The sequence below is a fragment of the Saccostrea cucullata genome, unplaced genomic scaffold (genome assembly GCF_032062105.1).
Source record: "Saccostrea cucullata isolate Sc308-1 unplaced genomic scaffold, CSIRO_AGI_Scuc_v1 ctg4, whole genome shotgun sequence".
Lineage (NCBI taxonomy): Eukaryota > Metazoa > Mollusca > Bivalvia > Ostreida > Ostreidae > Saccostrea > Saccostrea cuccullata.
Window position 1 is genome coordinate 1,625,516 of NW_026920828.1, and position 21,952 is coordinate 1,647,467.

Consider the following 21,952-nt stretch of genomic DNA (forward strand, 5'->3'; position numbering starts at 1 on the left):
CTCAAGGTTCTAACAGTCTCAGCTCAGAATTTCAGAAACCACATCTTTGCATAGGATCAGCAACCAAATTATATATTCTTTTGTAATTCTTAATGAAAATTTGATAAAATATACACTAAATCGATCACTACAAACATTATCTATACTTAAATCATTAGTGTAAACTAATTCATTTAACACTTAAATTATCAATTTATTCCATCAGATAACAATTAATGGATATTTATAAAACTTATAAAACTGTAGCATGTCAATAATGTTGATAAAAACACCATTTTCAAAAATCGGATAATCCTACCTTGTATCAGGTACCCTTCAGTTCTATCTTTATATTACACTAAAATTCTTGTGTAGAGAGGGTATTCATCATTGTTTATAGGCATTTTGCCTGTTGCCCATTCTAGTCAGTTTTCTGAATAAATATTTATTGAATCAAAATTTTGCTCTATATGGTACACTAAAATTCTGCCCTTTATGGTTCACTAAAATTCTGCCCTGTATGATTCACTAAAATTCTGCCCTTTATGGTTCACTAAAATTCTGCCCTGTATGATTCACTAAAATTCTGCATTGTATGATTCATTAGAACTCTGCCTTGAATGATTCACTAAAATTCTGCATTGTATGATTCACTAAAATTCTGCATTGTATGATTCACTAAAATTCTGCCTTGATTGATTCACTAATTAACGATTCACTAAAATTCTGCCCTGTATGATTCACTAAAATTCTGCATTGTATGATTCACTAAAATTCTGCCTTGATTGATTCACTAATTAACGATTCACTAAAATTCTGCCCTGTATGATTCACTATAATTCTGCCCTGTATGATTCACTTCACTATAATTCTGCCCTTTATTATTCACTACCATTCTGTCCTGTATGGTACATTTAAGGTCCATTTTGTATGGTACACTAAAATGCTGCCTTATATGATTTACTAAAATTTTGTCATGTATGATTCACTAAAATTCTGCCTTATATGGTATACTAAAATGCTGCCCCATTTGATTCACTAAAATTATACACTAAAATTCTGCCTTATATGGTTCATTAAAATTCTGTTTTTTTTATACTCATGATTTGTGGTTGGATATGAATTTTATCCAATGAGTTGTGTAGGTTTTTATCCTTTAGCCTTGGGGTTGGATAAAAATCATATTCAACCACAAAACATTGGAGATAAGTCTTTTTATCATTTTACACATCACTTAATTATTGTTTTACACTGTTTTTATAAATTAAGGACTCTGCTTAATTTTACTTCATCACCTTAACACAAAACCCATTGTGACATCTGAACTGTGTGATATCAAAGAAATATCTATAATGAGTGACATCTACGGGATAAAGAGGATAAACAGGGGATAAATTAAAATTCTGCTTTGGTAGACTAGAATTCTGCTCTACCTACAAATACACTAAGTTCTGCGATACACTAAAATTACATCTTGTATGGTAAAATTCTAGCTGCCATATGTGGTCTGTACACTAAGATTTTGCCTTGTAAGTATTAATATTGTACACTAAAGTTCTGTTTTGTATGTTAACAAATACACTAAATTGTTTACATTCATAATGTCATATTCTGGTGAGAGAATTCAATTTTTAAAAAATCAATTCTGTGAAGATAGAGAAACCCTATATTCCAACTTTAATCAATTTTATAAATCTTATAATTATAAGATATGAACTCATAACACATTATGCTACAATTTAATTAATACTGAGGACTTTGTTTAAGAAACAAAAGAAACTGCATAAAATGTTCACTCTTTCTTATGCAGATTACTTATATCCTTCTATATGGTGTTTCTTTCTAAAATCTATGAAATTGGATAAAATTTTTCACATTTAGAATTTATAGATTGTTGATAAAAAGAATATTATAAAAAGAAGAGTGTTTCTAATATGAACTAAATTAAAATTAGTCAATATTCACAATAAACAATTTATATATACCAAAGATGTCCTCTAATTTATAAACTAACATCTAGAAATCACCCAAACTGAATCGAACTGAATATGAAAGTGAGGCTAAAAGATCGAGTGTTGAAAATCAGACACTTTGTCTAAAGGTGCTCTAAGATTGGAAATAAAAAGTATAACCACTAATGTCCTGAAAGCCTGGTCACTAAAAGAATAAAAGTTCAGATTTCCGAGGTTCAGATTAATTTACCTCCAGTTTGTGAAATATTCCAGCCCAGTGTCTTGGGAGAGTCTGCAAAATTCATAAACAGCAAAGTCTACATATAAAACACTACAAACAGTCATTTGTTGCACATTTCTTTGCATAACATTTTGCTCTGCCATACATGGAATATCTTTTTAGATAACGTGGCTCATAATAGATGCAACGTCACAACTTTAATCACAAATGTGTTAGAAACTTAATTAATTTCTATTATGATAGAATCATCTACACTGTATTCACAGCGCAGTCTGGTCTCTTAACTTAGCTCAAAAAGAGCAAAAGACAAAATGGGATGGACTAATTAAGGGCTTGAATTTGCTCCTAACAGTAACAAAGTTGATGTAGTAGGTAATTTAAACTTACTCATCTAATGAGAGTTTAGTGTGTATTTAGTTACCATGACAACATTATAACTGTAAAGAGACTATGAATAGCTCCAACATCTCAGTTATTTAGTTCAAAAGATTGTCATAAAATACAAGCTTAGATCCCCAAAAGTCAACATGAATATTTTATACCAAAATCTGTCACGTTCACAAATAATTCTGATCAGATGTTAGGAAATGGACAGGAAATTAACGTTAGAAGGATAAATCTCCCAGTTTTTGAAAAATCTCATCAAAAATTTGGCAAAGTCTGATCAATACAATACTCTGTGTATTATATTATCAGGACTATGTATAAATTATTGAACTAATTGTCGCTTTATTCTGTCTCGCATCTCGGTGATCATGTCCGCACATTATAATCACCACATAAAATGATAAAATAAAGGGGAAAACTATCCACTTTATAGATCATCATGTGCAACAAATAATTCTTAATTTGTAATGCTATTATTCTATAGAGAACATAGATTTGTACATTTCTAACTCAATACAAGCTTTAACAGCATCATAAAAAACAAATTGTTTTGCTGGAACCTGACTTACACATTTACAATACATTCTGTGGTTTAATCCCAATTTATTATTTTTTTAGTGAAATTCAGTTTTATTTTATTAATTTATTTATTAATTTCTTTGCTGAATACAGAATATGACAAGGTAGCTATAGATACTGATGTGAGTCTGAGTCAGGTCAGGCTAATCGGTTTTGATCTTGACCTCTCATGACATATTAAACCTGAGATTAATATGTTAATGAGTAAAACTGATTCAAGTGCTGAAATGTATACACCAGATATTATAGGTTTAACAGATCAAGACCACTAGTTTATCTGGAGTCAGCAGCATTTTGCATGTAAATTAGATTTCTGTTTCCTATTTACACACTGATGAATGAATCGCAATGCATCATGGGCTACTACAAGTATCCTCAGTTGTGTTGAAAATAAAGGGCAACTTGAATTGTCCCTGGGAAACGTTTTTTCAATTCTTTTTTGAGATTTGAAAGAAATATTTAAAATGATGCATAAATCTTTCATTTCTATGCTCACATTTACATAATTTGCTTTATGCGGCTAATTTATATCAACTTAATAATACATCGGCCTTAAAACCATTGTTCAGAGACGTAGGTGCTATCATGTTGACAAAGCATTGTGAGTTTTTTCACATCATATATGTATATATACATACATAGATTTAGAAACAGTGCAAGGTGCGCAATTATCATTTTAACCCCTCAACATTATCAAAATGTTTTTATGTACCTGAAAACGTCAAAGTGTATGTAACATCTTTTTTTTAATTTATTGTAAATTTCAGTAAAATAAATGATAGGTATGCAAACTCCTGTGGCCTAACATAAGCTGACTACTAAAAGCAACATGACAAGTTTTTTTCCTAAAATCAATGGCTTTTATATTGTATAGTAGCAAGTGTAACATTATAGCAAGCATCGCCTTTACTTCACAACTCTCACACCTTTTAACTGGAAATCTGTCGATTCAGGTATCATCAAATATTACATACATGTATTTCTAAATATTTCTGGTGACCTTTGGTGAACTTTTAAAATTTACAATATGATCTGCAAGGGATGTTAAAAAGATTCGAAAATTCTAATAGTAATAGTTTGTATATGAAATCATTGTAATGCATAGTCATATGATAAATAGTTGCAATTCAAAAACAGATGATTATTTCAAAGAAATCCTATATCAAACATATAAATATAGCAAAACTCATAGAATCATTCACCAAGATTTACATGTTTTGTTTTTGTCAAATGGTTACTTGCTTTTATTTTTTTCTCAGTAGACCCTATTTGTAGAAATACTTCAATGATTTTGTCAACTGAAATCATGAAGAGAGAAGGGAAAATTTTGTGTTTTTATTGTCACAATTCATCAGGGAAAAAAGCAGTTTGTGCATGAGAACATCAACCTAATTCAAACTTCCCAACTTAATCAATAAGATTCAAAATCCATTGAATTTCTTAAGCTTGTTCATCCCTTTGATAGAAAGCAAAGGGATTTTCATAAGACCCCAATAGGAACATTTAGCAACTTGAATCAAACACTCCTTGGTAAGGCTAGTGCATTGTGGGAGTTAAAAAAATAATACCATTTGATTGGCCCATAGGAAAGCAATCCCATATCATCATAAAAGCACTCCCATTCACAACAGCTTTCAAATCATAGATTTTAATGCTCTTATCATGAATCAATCATCACTGTTTAAAATCAGAAATATGACAAAAATGAGACAAATTTGTGCAAAGTGTGCAGTTTTCAAAAAAAATCATAGCACTCCAAGCAAGATGGACAGTAAACTGTCTTGTCAATCTATTATATGAAAAACAGCAATCGACAGCATAGCCATGCATCAAATTTAGCTGCTGCTAGATTGAGTCACAATTTAAAGACGTACGCAACGTACCTTACCTACTCAATTTTTCAAGATATTTTTTATTTAAACTCGTAATACCATTACATGCTCTTAGACAAAAAATCAGCATGCGTTACCAGGGGTTTTGAAAAGATATCAAATTGTGCATTATTCAAAGAAAACTGTACAAAAACAACAGAACATAAATTCCAGATTTTTTTTCATCAAAATTTGTTTTAAAAGAGGTGTAAAAATCACTACATAGACATTAAAAGTATTGCACACAGGTCCTTTATTTAGTGGAACTCTTCAACTCCAGGGAAGAACCCAGTAAAGTCCAAACTATGTTGCGTAAGACCTTAACAGATAAACACTGAATCCTGAGAATGCTGCAATTGACTTTTCAAAGTTTGATCATTAATTACTTATAATCTTTTAATATTTCCTTTCTGATATAATTAAATTACCTCTTTAATTAGAGCTGAGTAACACTCTTCTGACTACCCTCTGTATAATACAGACACCTGAGAAGCTCTGATACTAACTTCTCAGGTTTATAGGTATCCTGTTCCAGGAGTGTTAACACCAATCATTTTAAATATGAATGAATTTCACCCCCGCTCTGATTCTACAGATCCTATCCACCTACAGTCACATATCTGATACTACATATAAGGAGTGTTCCAACAATAATATGTAATGTTTCACCTTCTTCCAGTGGAAATCATGTAAATATCTCCTTTGCTAAGCAATGACAAAAGAGAAACTGTGTGAAAACTGCAAGGAAATTATTTAAATAGTATCCAAAATTTTACAAAAAGACTTTTGATAATTTAGTAGCCTACTAGATATCTATACATCAGTCAAATTGAATGGATTAACCCACTAGCCTCCAGCTAGGTGCTAGATATCTACCTCAAATTGAATGGACTAATCCCCTAGCCGCCAGGTGCTAGATATCTACCTCAAATTAAATGGACTAATCCCCTAGCCTCCATGACTGCTAACCTATTTTTTGGGTTTTCCTTTTCAAGTGTCAGTTTATGATCATTAGTGAATCGCGTATTAATTCCATTTTATCAATTCATATTTAATTTATGATTAATTGAACTTAAGTCCATGACTGTTTCATGAGCCAGTAGGACAGATTATGATATCTGGTTCTGTATATCTCTATGGATATCGTAGATCATAATATTTTCCGAACACATTTAAACTGAGGTGAAGTTATTTGCAAAACACAAATATTATGTACGATGGCAAAAAAAAAAAAAAAAAAATAGGTGTGCGTGTTGTATTATGCAAAAGGGTATAACCAAACTAAGTTTTCTCTGCTAAGCTACGGGCATCAATATTCATGCTAGTTCTCCCTGAGACTCTTGTGACTCTAGTCTAATGTTAAGTTCACAAAGCTATAATCTTAGACACACCCCTGAACTAGAGCCCCGGCATCAACTGACAAGATACCTTGACTATGAGAGTCCTGTGACAGAGCCTGACACTCAAGGCTTTCAGAGAAGCATTAAAACAAACCATTTATTGACTTCTATAAGCCCTAATAACAACTCTCCCTCTCTCCTTGAAAATCCCAATACAAAGACAATAATTATTTACACTGCAACTTCTGCATTAAAATCTCCTGAAAATTCCATTATTGTTCATATGAGATGTTTTTAAAAACAGCAATGCTAAATGACATATTTTCTGGTTTTATAGGAGATGCCTTCTAATCTTACTGTGCATATTCAGGGTGTGTTCAAAAATCAATGACAAAGAGCCATGTCAATGCTTGAAACCAGAAAATTCATCATTTATTCATGAACCTTATATTTTGACTCACAATAATAAATGAAGCACTCTGTTTCTCCATTTAGTGGCAGATAATTATAGGCATTCTCATCAGCCCCATCTACATACTGTCAGTCAATAAAAATTGATGAATTTTCCAATACAGACTAACTTTGAATTTGTACTTTCAGCTCTGAAATAATCATAGCCTGTGGACTAACATGATCAACACAGTTTATTAATTACATCTAAATTTCAGTTTTAAAAAAAGGAGTCTAGCTAAACCCAATTTATTAATGTCATAAAATGTCCAATAATCTTCAACCAGAAGAACTCACTTGATCCTGTGGCTTGACAGCTGAGCCAAAAAACAAAAATTAATGTAGATTTGTAACTTACACTAAACCAGTTACATCAATGTTTGATTATCCAGTACATATTGGTATAAAGAGTGGACTGTGTTCCTTCTTTATTTCCTTGACTTTCCATTAAAGGAATTATCTCCCCCCGTTTTTACTTAATTAAAATCATGAATTTTTTTTTTTAAAATCCATCTGGTAGAAAAAAAAATCATTTAATTCTGTTATTCTTTTGCTTATGTCTATAAATATATCTTTTCACCACAGCATTTATTGAAATTCTTTCTATATGAATTTCTTGTTTAAACTCAAGACTGTCAAGACTATAGCTCTACTGGTTTGTACTTATAATAAAGGAAGAGAAAAGTAGCAGTAGGGACTTGAAACTATATATACAACAGCAATAAATAGAATTTTTATAAAATTTTACAGAATTTTCAATTTTAGTTACCATGGCAACATCATTCATCAAATAAAAAAACAATTGATTTAATATCTAATTTTCCTTTTATGAACTGGCATTCTTTCCCATACGCTGTCATTGAAGATCTAAGGACTATGAAGAACCACTACAAAGACACTTATAGCTACTCACACATCCTGGTAAATCCCTTATCATGCTCTCTAGGTTTCAACATACTTTACATTAGGTTACTAAAATTATCCCAACAATCTGCTAAACTGAAAATTAGCATGCAACATTTCTAAGTTCTTAACCTAATTAATATTTACCATGGTAACAGATGTAAATTGATTTTTAAAAAAACCCAGCCACCTACATTTTTGTCCTCTTTGTATATGTTATAATATGTCTATAAATCAATAACTTAATTAAAACATATTCTATCATATTAAAAGGTTTCTAAAACTTTTAATGGATGATGATATCAATTCAGAACAAAGTATTTTGTATCAAGCATTTTGATGCAGTGCATTTAGTGTTGTCTTGCTCAAAGTTTTAAATTCTAATATCAAAGAAGGCCGGTCTCAAGTTATGACTTAAACTATATTTTCATGTAAAAGGTTGACCTAAATTTATCTAATCAATTTTTTTCTCTAATTGACCTTGAAGGAAGAAGGGGGTCAAGGTCAAAATTCTAGTGCATTGCATCTTGTTTTAATGTCATCTTTTTTTATATTACAAGACAAGTATGAAGTCCAAATATCAAACGGTAAATCAGGCTATAGCTTGGACTCTATTTTGATGTAATAGATTGACCTTGAGGCCATAATAAAAATATTCATAGATTCTCATCCCCTCCCGCCCCGATTTTTTACCAGCGCCTTGATTTTTTTCATTTCTATTTTTCGACTTAAATCTGATCAGGATCGGTATTCAACAAGCATTCTACTTTTGTTTTAAATCCCACAAGTTTCGGCAGGAATTTGACAGCTTAAAAGATAGTTTTATAGATAAATCTACACCGATTGACCAGGAAATAAAAAATCTGCAAAATTAAAAAAAATATATAAAATAAAAGCCGCCCGTCGCCTTGATTTTTCAAAAAATTCAGATGAGAATCTAGGAATTTTCTTACTATGGCCTAAGATATGGCCTGGACTCTATTTTGATGTAAAAGCTTGAACTTATAATAGATCAAGGTCAAAAATTTTGGTGGCGTTCACTTTGTTTTAAGGTCATCTATCTATGTTCCAAGTTTGAAGTCTTCATGTCAAAGGGTATATAAGTTTTAGCCTGGACAAAATTTGAAGAAGAAGAAAATTGATAAAAACATTATGTTTCCCCTCGAAAGGGGAGACATAATCCTCAACTACAATCAGCATTTATACATTATGATAATATGCATGTTCTTCAGACTATTATTATAGCAGCCCTTTAGCATACATTTGCACAGTTGTTTGTTTTAAAAAAATCATATAAAAATTAATTAAAAGATAAATTGAACAATTTTAAGAAACTCTCAAATATGTGTCATAATGTTAATTAATTTGCAAGAGGGATTGAATGGGAAGGGTGTGTTAAAAGTTAGGAAAAAAGCTAGAGAAATTATAATTTGTCAAATGTTGACTAAATTCAATGTAAAATCAATAATGTGCTCTGTTCCCTCCGAATCATACAATATTATGGTGGTTTGAATATTGTAATCTAAAATCTTCACTCAACAATCTGTAATTAGAGACTAATCATTCCTTATCATTTCCTCAAGAACTACTTATACAGCATCAAGAGCCTCTTAAAGACGTGCAAAACTGCTACGACAAATTAAATTCTGTGTTTAATTCCGACTTTCACCTTAAGCTATCAATAGGAAGGGTGCCACAGGCTCTTTGTGAGCACCGATTCTAGTTTTCCTGGAAGTTTTCCTCTGTATTAACCATGGAGAGGGAGTGTGCTAACAGAATTTATTCCACTAGGGACTTCTTCTCCAGAAAATTACCAAAAACTGATCATTTACAGCAAAGCAGTCTTTAATGAACTTCAACAAGGTGAATTTACCAAGAATACTATAGACCTATGTTAGAAATTTAAGCATGCTGAATTAAATCCAAATTTAAGAATTAATCATATGGCAGACTAATGCTTGGTCTTCCAAAACAATGCAAACCATAGGAAAATCTTAGTAAAGATAAAGTAATCAGAAAAAACTTAACTGAGTTTTAATTATTTTCCAACACCCAGGGGTCTTAATTTACAGTAAGAACAAGTTAAGATGATGTGTAATGACAAACAAGCATTTTTTATAACATGACTCATCTAATTTAAGGGATTAACTTCAAAGCTCGAGCTATCTTGTATCAGTGTAATATACTCATCAAACAAAACATTAGAGTAATGTTGTCATTATGTGAAGTAACATCGCCTGTATTGTACATGTAGTGCTTGTTTTATTACATGCTTGATCATGGTGTCATGGTTTGCTGTTGCCAGTTAGCTTATATATGCTATATAAGAATTTTGTAAAAATGTTTGGTATGCATTTGTTTTTATTTTCAACCTTATATGTATATGTGTTTGTGAAACACTGATGTCCCCATATGGCAGCTTATTGCGAGGGTTGAATTCTCTCAAATGCATGTCAAACTCCAAAGGTCAAGGTCAAAAGTGTTGGTACCCAAAGGAAGGTCTTGTTACAAGGAATACACCAGTGAAATATGAAAGTCCGAGTTATAACTATTCGAAACTTATTATCAAGGTTAAAAGTTTTTAAAAAATGGGTTAAACTCTTAGGTCAAGGTCAATAGGACAAAAATATCTATACCAGCTGGAAGGTCTTGTCACAATAAATATACATGTGAAGTATGGAAGAACTAGCTCCAACTGTTCAAAAGTTATGGCAAAGGTTAAAATGTGGTATTTTTTTTTAAAATTGGATCAAACTCCAAGGTCAGGTCAAAAGGTCAAATTTGGTGGTACCCAAGGAAAGGTATTGTCAAAAAAAATACATCTGTGAAATATGAAAGCCATAGCCCACCCACTCAATAGTTAATCACTAGGTTAAAGTTAACAACAGATAGACAAACAGACATACAGACAGACAGGACATAAACAATACACCCCCTGGATCTTTGGATCCAGGGGCATTAAAAGCAAACGGAATATCTTTAACACAGTGTAAAATCTGGAAAATTCATTCAGGCATGTGTGTTAATTACTGTGTTTGTGTTATAGTTTAGTACAAGAACAAGTGCCTGAACTATCACCCTTCTGTGTATTTACTCTGGTGTTTGTGTTAAAGTACAAGAACAAGTACCTGAGCTAACACTCTTCTGTGTATTTACTGTGGTTGTCTTATAGTACAAGAACAAGCACCTGAGCTTACACTCTTCTGTGTATTTAAAGAACAAGCACCTGAGCTTACACTCTTCTGTGTATTTACTGTGGTTGTGTTATAGTACAAGAACAAGCACCTGAGCTTACACTCTTCTGTGTATTTACTGTGGTTGTGTTATAGTACAAGAACAAGCACCTGAGCTTACACTCTTCTGTGTATTTACTGTGGTTGTGTTATAGTACAAGAACAAGCACCTGAGCTTACACTTACACTGTGTATTTACTGTGGTTGTCTTATAGTACAAGAACAAGCACCTGAGCTTACACTCTTCTGTGTATTTACTGTGGTTGTGTAATAGTTTAGTACAAGAACAAGCACCTGAGCTTACACTCTTCTGTGTATTTACTGTGGTTGTGTTATAGTACAACAAGCACCTGAGCTTACACTTACACTGTGTATTTCTGTGGTTGTGTTATAGTACAAATACAAGAACAAACACCTGAGCTTACACTCTTCTGTGTATTTACTGTGGTTGTGTTATAGTACAAGAACAAGCACCTGAGCTTACACTTACACTGTGTATTTACTGTGGTTGTCTTATAGTACAAGAACAAGCACCTGAGCTTACACTCTTCTGTGTATTTACTGTGGTTGTGTAATAGTTTAGTACAACTCTTCTGTGTATTTACTGTGGTTGTGTTATAGTACAACAAGCACCTGAGCTTACACTTACACTGTGTATTTCTGTGGTTGTGTTATAGTACAAATTCTGTGTGTATTTACTGTGGTTGTCTTATAGTACAAGAACAAGCACCTGAGCTTACACTCTTCTGTGTATTTACTGTGGTTGTGTTATAGTACAAGAACAAACACCTGAGCTTACACTCTTCTGTGTATTTACTGTGGTTGTGTTATAGTACAAGAACAAACACCTGAGCTTACACTCTTCTGTGTATTTACTGTGGTTTTGTTATGGTACAAGAACAAGCACCTGAGCTTACATTCTTCTGTGTATTTACTGTGGTGGTGCTATAATACAAGAACAAACACCTGAGCTTACACTCTTCTGTGTATTTACTGTGGTTGTGTTATAGTACAAGAACAAGCACCTGAGCTTACACTCTTCTGTGTATTTACTGTGGTTGTGTTATGGTACAAGAACAAGCACCTGAGCTTACACTCTTCTGTGTGTTTACTTTGGTGGTTGTGTTATAGTTTGGTACAAGAACAAGCACCTTAGCTTACACTCTTCTGATAGACTTCAGAAAAGATCAAACCTCAGATCATGATTAGGTTCCATTGTGCATCAAATGACAAGGTCTAGTCTAGAATATGTGTTAATCATTAAGGTATCATAAACTTATTTCATTATGTGCAAATTTAGAAATTACAAAAAAGAAGACATATTGACCCACCTTTTTGAGTTGTACAACCCTTTATTCCAAGCTTCATCAAAAAGTCAGTGAATGAGATATATGTCCTACACATACTACGTACATTCAAAACTGGGTCATGACGACCTGCTTTATGTTCTCACGTTTAATGATCCTAACAGGAGTCAACTAGCATTAGAGGATTCAATAAAGGGATCATACTATTCAGCATGATTTAACAAGGAATCTATGTCACCTGTTTGTTTCTTTATTTACACTCAAGATGAATCAACTGACAAAGGTTGCAGAATTCAGATCACATAACTGGCAATGAAGAGCTGCAAGATTTAAAAAGTAGGTTAGGAAAGATTTGCCCTGAGATGCATCAATTAGCGAGTATTGTTGACTTATGGTTAATGTCTAGGATATGTATCTAAAAATAAAAATAAATGAAATTCAATGTAACTAGGTCACTGTGACCTACTTTGTAGATATACCATGCTTTGACCCAAAGATGCCCCATCTGACAAGGTTTGAAGCTCCTTAAGGCCTCATACTATCTACTAAAGCTAAAAAGTCTGGACAATGAGAAGCTTAAAATATACCTGGTAGTAGCCAAATTGGCGTTTTCTTTAAATGACACCTCTGGGGCCTCAATAGCATCAACTGACAAGATTTGATTATCCTAAACCTAAACCATAATGTTCAAGATATGTGGCTAAATATTTTATCCATGAATTAAATAAATAGGTCACTCTAACCTACTTTTAAGTAACATGTCCTGAGGTACCAGAGCAATCAGGTTAGTTATTCTAAGCTTTAGTATCAAAGCTAAAAAGACTCAACAAAGAATACATTTAAAGTGACCTACCCTTCCCCACATTCATTGAATTCATCTATTGACTTTCAGAAAAATTCAGAATTAATTTTCAAAGCATTAGTTTACTTGTGCCTAACATAGAATGACTTTCACAAAATGGTAAACAGTACCTTGAACAAGCTTTCCCTTAGAAATGCATATTCTTGGCAACTGAAGGGATTACAAAATAATAATCAAAATGATAGACTTTTTAAAATTTTATTTATGAATCAATCGTATGAAGAAGAATATTTAGTAGTGGATCCAGGATTTTTTTATTAGAGGGGGCAGCCTGTCAGAATTTAAATATACAATCCTTAACCCCCCTACTCTCTCTTTCTCGACCTCCCTTGATATTCTGTTGGTTTTTGTTTTTGGTTATAATAAGAGGATGTCAACGTGAAAGCAAACCGACTTTTCTTTTGTGTGAACCTTACTACTTAGGTTCATTCTAAATTACGAGGTGATATTCCACCAATACCTACGACTTACGTGCTCTCTATGCAGCATTTTGGATAATTTTGTCATCATCATGATCATACGTTTTATCTTATTCAATTGGTCAAAACATAAGGAAAAGTGTGAGATTTGCAGGAAATTCCCCGAAAGTCGATACTTAGGTGCGCCTAAGGCTCTTAATAATTCATCAAACACCATTAGTTCTAGAAATGATCATTCACTAAAAACGATTTGTACCATTATGTGGTGCTGAAAATTTAATGTGCTATCGATTCAAAAATTTTACAAATAAGTATGATAAATTTTTGAATGAAAGATTTTTAAAAAAAGTTGTTGCAGAACTGACTACGTTTGTTTGTTTGTTTTTTTTTTTAAGTTATTTTACATTGCGGGGACAGTAAGTCTTGATTCAAAGCTTTCATCCGCTAATGGACATTTGAAAAAGACGTCTCACAGAATGGAATTATTAAAGATTAAAAGAATCAAAATTAGAGAAAAAATACCAAAGTTACAATTCTTGGTTTATCAATTTTACGACTACGTCACGCACTCTTAAATATTTCTATGACTATATGCAAGCCTTGATAATCATTTCTATGAAATATATAAGAGAGAGAACTTCTTTAAGTACTATATTTTTCTTTTCCAACACTACTGAGTAGTGAGTACCAATTACCCTTCTTCGACTAGACTACACTGCAACGTACCTGTTGAAAGTTAGGGGCTAAGCCTACGCCCGAATGTGTTTGATATCTATATGATGTCTATCTTTGCAAAAAAAAAGGGGGTACCCTCCCCTTTCACTCTCGTTTCCGGCGCCTATGATTATTTCGATGACTACATGCGCACATGTTTTATTATGTCTATGACTACACGCTTAGTTAATTATTTCTTTGTCAAACAGGTGCTTTATTATATCTATATCGACGCGCTTGGTAAAATTTTTACTATGACTACACACATGATTGATTATTTCTATGACTACACGCATGGTTAATTATTTCTATGACTACATTTTTAAGTATATCCCAGTTAGTCGATAAAATGACACTCGTAATGTAAAACCATCAATGGGCGCAAACATTATTATCTATAATCAGTACAGAAATAATTAGAGACCCAATCTCTCTCATGTTAAACGTCCTGATCGTTTTCCCTATAATGACGACGATAAAAGCAGAGATGTAACATGTTTTTCTCTTTTCGTGATCATGTCTCAGAATGTTGCACAGTATTTCTACAGTTCAGGCTTACTGTTGAACTCGATCAATGTTTCAAAGAACAATACCATATTTATAAGAGGAAAATGAACTTATTTGTTATCATCAGCGAAGTAATATATGCAGCTTTGATTTAAATATATATTTTATTGCAGAAAATATATTCACTGGGATTGGGTACAAGATCTAAAATCTTAATTGGCTTTTATTCCGCAGAAAAAAACTTACTTGCGTCTATTTTGTTGGTGTGAAATTAGACAGGATACTTGTAAGGGCTTTGGTGGTGATCTGCGTATATAAGGAGTTTCTCAATGACCATCCTAAACTCGTCACAAAAAATAAAAGGCTACTAACCAACGCAGCCCAACCTCGGGGCTTGAACCATGAATTCTGAGTCAATAAATTTCACAATTTTCATATAGGGCGTAGTGTTTATATTATGCAGATATTGTTTCTAGATATTTATTAGTAAAGAAAAATTATACATGTAAAATATCATTCATTTTTCACTGCAAAATACCCGATATATAAAAAACTGAATCCCGCTTTGGAGACTGAAATGTTTTCACGTTTTTTGAATTGAAAAAAATGCGAAAATTTTCATTGTTCTTAAAAAAATCGTGAAGATTTGATTGATTTTGATTGCTTTGACCAGTCCACTTAATACTAAGGATACCTTCTTAGGAATTCCTCCCATTCATTAAAAAAAGGGAAACCCCACTTCACCATCATCCTGTGTACAAGTTACAATTTTTTCCCTCCAAAATCAAATATTTTCTACTTTCTGATACTACATGGATATGTATTATTTTGAGCTTGCTTTGATCCTCAATCAAAGAATTTAAATTATTACAATAATTAAATTGAACCAAAAATTTCGCTTGAGTCTTCGGCTCAGGTGAGCTAATTACACATCGTTCCATTTGAATGGATAGCTATCGAAGTGTATTAATATTAAAGCTTCGTCTTTTTCCAATGGTGTAAACTGTGTTCACTTTTTACAGTCAGTTCGTTGGTAATTTTTCACTGCAAAAGGTTAATTTATTTTTTCTGGCTGTTGAGATGCAGTGATTGATAATCAAGCTGCTGTACTTTTCACGTGACATATTCTACGACGATTGTTGGTTGTCTGAGATCGAGGTGTTGACGCATTGGAACAAGTGTTGACAATTTAAGAAGCAATAAACACCCCGACGGCAGTGCAAGATGCATTCACGCAGTTTAATGCTTTTTGAGTCGAATAGGAATTGTTTTACAAAGAAAATGAAATTTCAGTTTTACGTCCAGAAGAAAAGATAATTCTAGGTTTTTTTTAAAATAATCACTACACGCAGAGATAGAACATTTAGTTACACCCCTCCCCCTATGAATATCGGTAAAATATCTAAACATTAAACCGGTGAAAGATTATGATAAATTTATTCTCTTAAATTTCAATTAATTTTTAATACAAGCACTGAAAATCTTCGCCACCAAAGGGTTTTGTTCCATCTGTAATGAAGCCCAAACTCTAAGCATAATAATTGAATTCAAAATATTTTCGAGTCGCATTTTTTATTCCCTTTTTCCAAATGAGTAAATGTAAAAGCTCTTAACATGTTTTTTTTAGAGCCGGTGTAAAACATTTCACTGATATACATGTAAATACGTCAGTCATTCCCGACACTGTCGCGTAAGCCCTAGTGTACTTTACTCGAGCACGTATCACATTGGTCACTGAAATCCGTTATTAAAAGGATTTTTTCTTCTTTTCTATTAAAAAAAATGTAAATACACAGCTGGACCAAAAACATTAATGAATATTATAATAATTGTACATACCATATTAAGCGATGTCTTTCGTTAACTACTGCGTACACACTCCATCCCACCCTATCTCCGTTTGCGAGTAAATTAAGCTATTTACATTTTTTTCAGTAAACTGTAAGGTCTGTTTTATTATGAATCGGAAATTTCTATTAATTAACTTTTAATTCCGGACATGACAAAGTCCGAACTTTTTATTACCATTTCTAATTCCGATATCCAAAATTTTTAATAGCACCTGGTGTGATTTCTTAGCAGTATCACAAACATGTACAAGTCTTCTTGTGTTGAAGTCATAAACCTCGATATCAAGTCCTAAATATAAGAAACCAATGCAAGAGGAAATGGTGGGATTTTCATTACCACCAACTATCCAACCTTTCTCCCACGACAGAAAAGTATCAGATGGGATTTTATCTCCCATTAGGATTTTTTTTCTCCCACAAATTTGTTCAAATGGGGATAAATCCCACGGATATTGACAAATGGGATATTTTCTCCCATTCATTGCCAAATATGGGATATATCCCATATAAACTGATGAGTGGGATTTTAATCCAATGAATAGATATTCAAATCTGTGATAAATCCCATATGTAAGTCTTGTCATTGACCGATGTTGCACCCTCAATAACTTTGAAGTAATAGAAATAATTTCTTAAATCGTTTTTTCATTATTTTACTGAGCAACCTTAAGTAAATGTAAATTAAAGCACAGACAGAACAAGGGCACAGCAGAGCAGAGATCTCCTCGCAAAGAACATATTTTTAAATTAAGGCATCCTCTGACATCGATCCCTTTGCAAATACGTCACTTCCGTTTTTCAAAACAGAGCAACATCAAGTTCTCCCTCACACACAAACAGAGCAACATCAAGTTCTCCCTCACACACAAACAGAGCAACATCAAGTTCTCCCTCACACACAAACAGAGCAACATCAAGTTCTCCCTCACACACAAACAGAGCAACATCAAGTTCTCCCTCACATACAAACAGAGCAAAATCATGTTCTCCCTCACACACAAACAGAGTAACATCAAGTTCTCCCTCACACACAAACAGAGCAACATCAAGTTCTCCCTCACACACAAACAGAGCAACATCAAGTTCTCCCTCACACATAAACAGAGCAACATCAAGTTCTCCCTCACACACAGCGCAACATCAAGTTCTCCCTCACACACAAACAGAGCAACATCAAGTTCTCCCTCACACACAAACACAGCAACATCAAGTTCTCCCTCACACACAAACAGAGTAACATCAAGTTCTCCCTCACACACAAACACAGCAACATCAAGTTCTCCCTCACACACAAACAGAGTAACATCAAGTTCTCCCTCACACACAAACACAGCAACATCAAGTTCTCCCTAACACACAGAGCAACATCAAGTTCTCCCTCACATACAAAGAGAGCAACATCAAGTTCTCCCTCACACACAAACAGAGCAACATCAAGTTCTCCCTCACACACAAACACAGCAACATCAAGTTCTCCCTCACATACAAACACAGCAACATCAAGTTCTCCCTCACAAACAAACAGAGGAACATTAAGTTCTCCCTCACACAAACAGAGCAACATCAAGTTCTCCCTCATACACAAACACAGCAACATCAAGTTCTCCCTCACACACAAACACAGCAACATCAAGTTCTCCCTCATACACAAACACAGCAACATCAAGTTCTCCCTCACAAACAAACAGAGCAACATTAAGTTCTCCCACACAAACAGAGCAACATTCAGTTCTCCCTCACCTCACACAAACAGAGCAACAACAAGTTCTCCCTCAAACACAAACAGAGCAACATAAAGTTATCCCTCAAACTCAAACAGATACACAAACACGTTGCTACATTCCTCCCAACTTCGTTTAGAGGGGATAAAAAATATTATAAAGTGAAAGTATGTGAAGGATTGAATTATAAATATATATACTGTTCTACATATTGTTTAAATGGACCTTCAAGAATGATCACTGCTTGTTATCTCCCATTTCACTAAAATTACCATCGTAATGCTTTATAAAATTAAACTGTGACCAATCAGAATGCTTACTTTCAGTCGACACTTGGTTGCAAACTACGTAAATAACAACAGAAATCAGCTGTATTTGTCGTCGTCAGCTCTGGCTCCCTAGTATCTGATGGACAAAGCCCCTCTTGTATCACCCTATACTGTATATAGGGCTTGAATTACAGTCATTTTATGGTAATTGATTGAGGTTTCCTTACATATTAATCATTGTTTATTGATTTGTCAGCGCTGATAGCTGGCTGAAGGACGGGTTAATAAACTTGTACCGATTTCGATAGAGTGATTGTTCCAACAACCAGCTCCATTATGGAAACGTGACATAAAGTCTGTTTTATCGTTGTAAATTATACACAGCTTGTTACAGGAATACCCGATGCTTTCAAAAATAAAATACATGTATTCGAAAACGTTATATGTACACCAATTAATCTCTGCACACAGATATCGCAAGGAAATTAAGCATTAATTAGCTGAAATTTGAATATATCTTCATTAATCTAATGACAACAAATTAATTTTATTTCGTTGTCTGATGTAATATCGTAATGAATACTGTGCAATGAAAAAAAAAATTAATAATGTTATTTATAGAACGACCAGAAAAGTTAATAATATATATTCTACATTTGGTGTCCTTCCTAAGATTTATTCAATAGGTGAAACACTGATAATAAAAGTCTTATTTCTTGGGGGGGGGGGGGGGGTTGGTACGATGTAATTTTTTTTATTTGAAAAAGCTTATAATCATGAATTAGGCAAACTGGCTCTATATTGCACAGTTTTAAAAATCCTTCGTATTCTGATATCGATCGTTATAAAAGTCTTTAAAGCCGTGGTTAAAAGGCATTTCTTCATATATATAAATCCATCAAGTACACCCGGCTTGTCCTGTTCCTGTAAATTCGGAGAGATGTTTTAAGTAGCTACCAGCTGATCACAGCTCAGCTTTGAAGGTGGATAAATATGTTTAAATTAATATTTTACAACGAGAAGCGGCAGGTGCGCGAACAGTAATGAATGTCTTCACATCGCAAAAAGGGCTCCAGGCGGACGGAACAGAGTACACCACTACTCATCATCTATTTCCTAACCTTAGAAGCTCGCCTCAACACAGCAGTCTCAAATATGATACAAAAACACCTTTCTACAGAGTATCATGCAATATAGTTATTAACTAAATGCACCAATCTTTGCTATATGGGATATATTCTCCATGAAAATTGAAGTCTTTGAGGTCGAACGATCTGATATTTCAAAGGATAAATACTCATGATTGTACGATACCTGTAGGTACAGTACTAAATTAGGATATCTTTTGAAGAACAGGAGGGACAAACTATAGTCGTTACGATTGCCTCAATGGTCTGTATGTTTTGAGAGAAAAATAGCATAATTGGTGCAACATAATGCTTTCTCCTAATACTGATTCAACAAGATAAGCATGAGTGGCGCTAGGAGGGAAGCTGATCTATAAATAGCTCAACTTGTCGCAGACACCGCTAACTTCGGATGTCTGATAATAATCGTCTAGGTTACGGTATCAACATTTACCTTCTAGTGACACTTTCTGATACTACAATTGGTGGAACTTTGGTGACCTACGGATGACGTGATTTTTCGAAATGGGTACAGTTTTAAAGCAGCTAGGAAAACAGATTTTTGTCTAGCGGAAGTTGTTGCAAGATATTCAGTACAGTCCAAAGATGGTAATTGCAATTTCTATGCATTCCAAACAAACGTTGTTGAGAGAAAAAAAGGCTATTTAAAGACTCAGAGAAAAGTTTTTTCTTCAGCACTCCATAAAGATAAAAACTCAAAATCCTGTTTTGAAATCGAATTAGTTCCTGGAGGCTAGTCTTATCAGTTTTTTTTATTTATTGATAATGAATAGAAATTGAATCCAACAGACTAAGTGAGAAATCATTTTCAAAAATTCCATTTCTTTTTAATTAACTGGGAATAGACAAATACAAAATTTATGGCTGAAAATTGAAGACTAGAATTAATGAAGAGTCAATGCTGATTATTATATATAAACTTTTTTTATCTCTACCACGTGTTTTTAAATTGTCAAAATATGCTACTGCGTATGCAATGGCGTGATACCTTTTCTCTACAAACAAAACACAGTTGTATACACAGGCCTATAGATAACTTACAAAAGATTTGAGATGTTAAACTTTTTTTTATATACTCCAATTTCTTTTAAAGTCAGATTTAAGCAAAGACTTGTGGTTTTATGGAAAAGTCCAAACCAGAATACAACAGTAAGAAATCTAAGCAAACTGGGGAAAATCCAGTTGTGATAACAGTACACTTAGTTGTACGTGGAGTATGAACCGAGAGGAAATGTCACGTGAGTCAGAGACAAATATTTGAAAACACCAACCAGCAAGCGGTCGAACAAGTTGGGAAACATAAGCCTCGGGACAGGAGAACTAACACGAGGTCAAAATTTACGGCAAACATCAAATCAGGCAAATTTCCGCCGTGTATGTCAGCATTTTAAATAAACTTATCATATTTTTTTTTATAACAAAAACGTATGAATAAATAAAGATTCCAAAGAGAGGTTCGTTACGGAAATTCAATGTCTCAAGAAATCACAAACCATTGCAAAATTGGTTTCCGACCAAAGACAGTATTAGAGCTGATACAAGTACCAATTTTATGACCCTCTTTAGATTTTGTATCTGTTGTTTAATTTCTCTCCATATCAACCAATGGTTAAATCTGGAGAATCGGGCAAATAGCTCAACATAAAACCACACTGGAAACGTCACCCATGACATTTTTTGTCGGTCCCTCAGTGATTTTCTCTGTACAAATAGTAATCATGCTAACTTTTGCTTAACCAAAGATAGAATTATAAGAGTTTCACAACACTATTCATGGTTTTTTTTTCGTTATGGGGGTGAAATATGGTTGCATGAGGTGTGTTGCTTTCAGCACTTGTGGGGAGGATGCTTCATTTCATAGTTCTATTGAAAAATCAGTTCAACCAGTAATGACTGAGGTTCATATTTTCTGTCATTTGTCTTCACAAGTTGTGATTTGGAATTGAGGTTATGTGATTTGACCTCATCAAAATATCAAACTTTCTCCATTACAAATGGAAATCATAATGAAATGGGGGAAAATTGCAGAGGCTATCTTTAAACACAGGCAAAATTTTGGGTGTTCTTTTTTTTGTTTTCTTGATTAATGTGCTTTAATTCTGTTATAAGAGACTTTTGTAGCATCGCAGTTACCACACAATCTGAAGTTCAGCAGGTTATACAATATACTACGTATACTCATGGAATCAGTAGTCTCTAAGTCTGGGTATGCTGAACCCT

At 33.4% G+C, this 21,952-nt stretch overlaps 1 protein-coding gene across 1 annotated transcript in view; it reads right to left on the minus strand.

Moving 5' to 3' along the window:
* The window catches only part of LOC134258360 (ras-specific guanine nucleotide-releasing factor 1-like), an 81,861-nt gene that overhangs the window by 54,304 nt on the left and 5,605 nt on the right, over positions 1 to 21,952 (minus strand). The gene's annotated exons all lie outside the window — the stretch shown is intronic.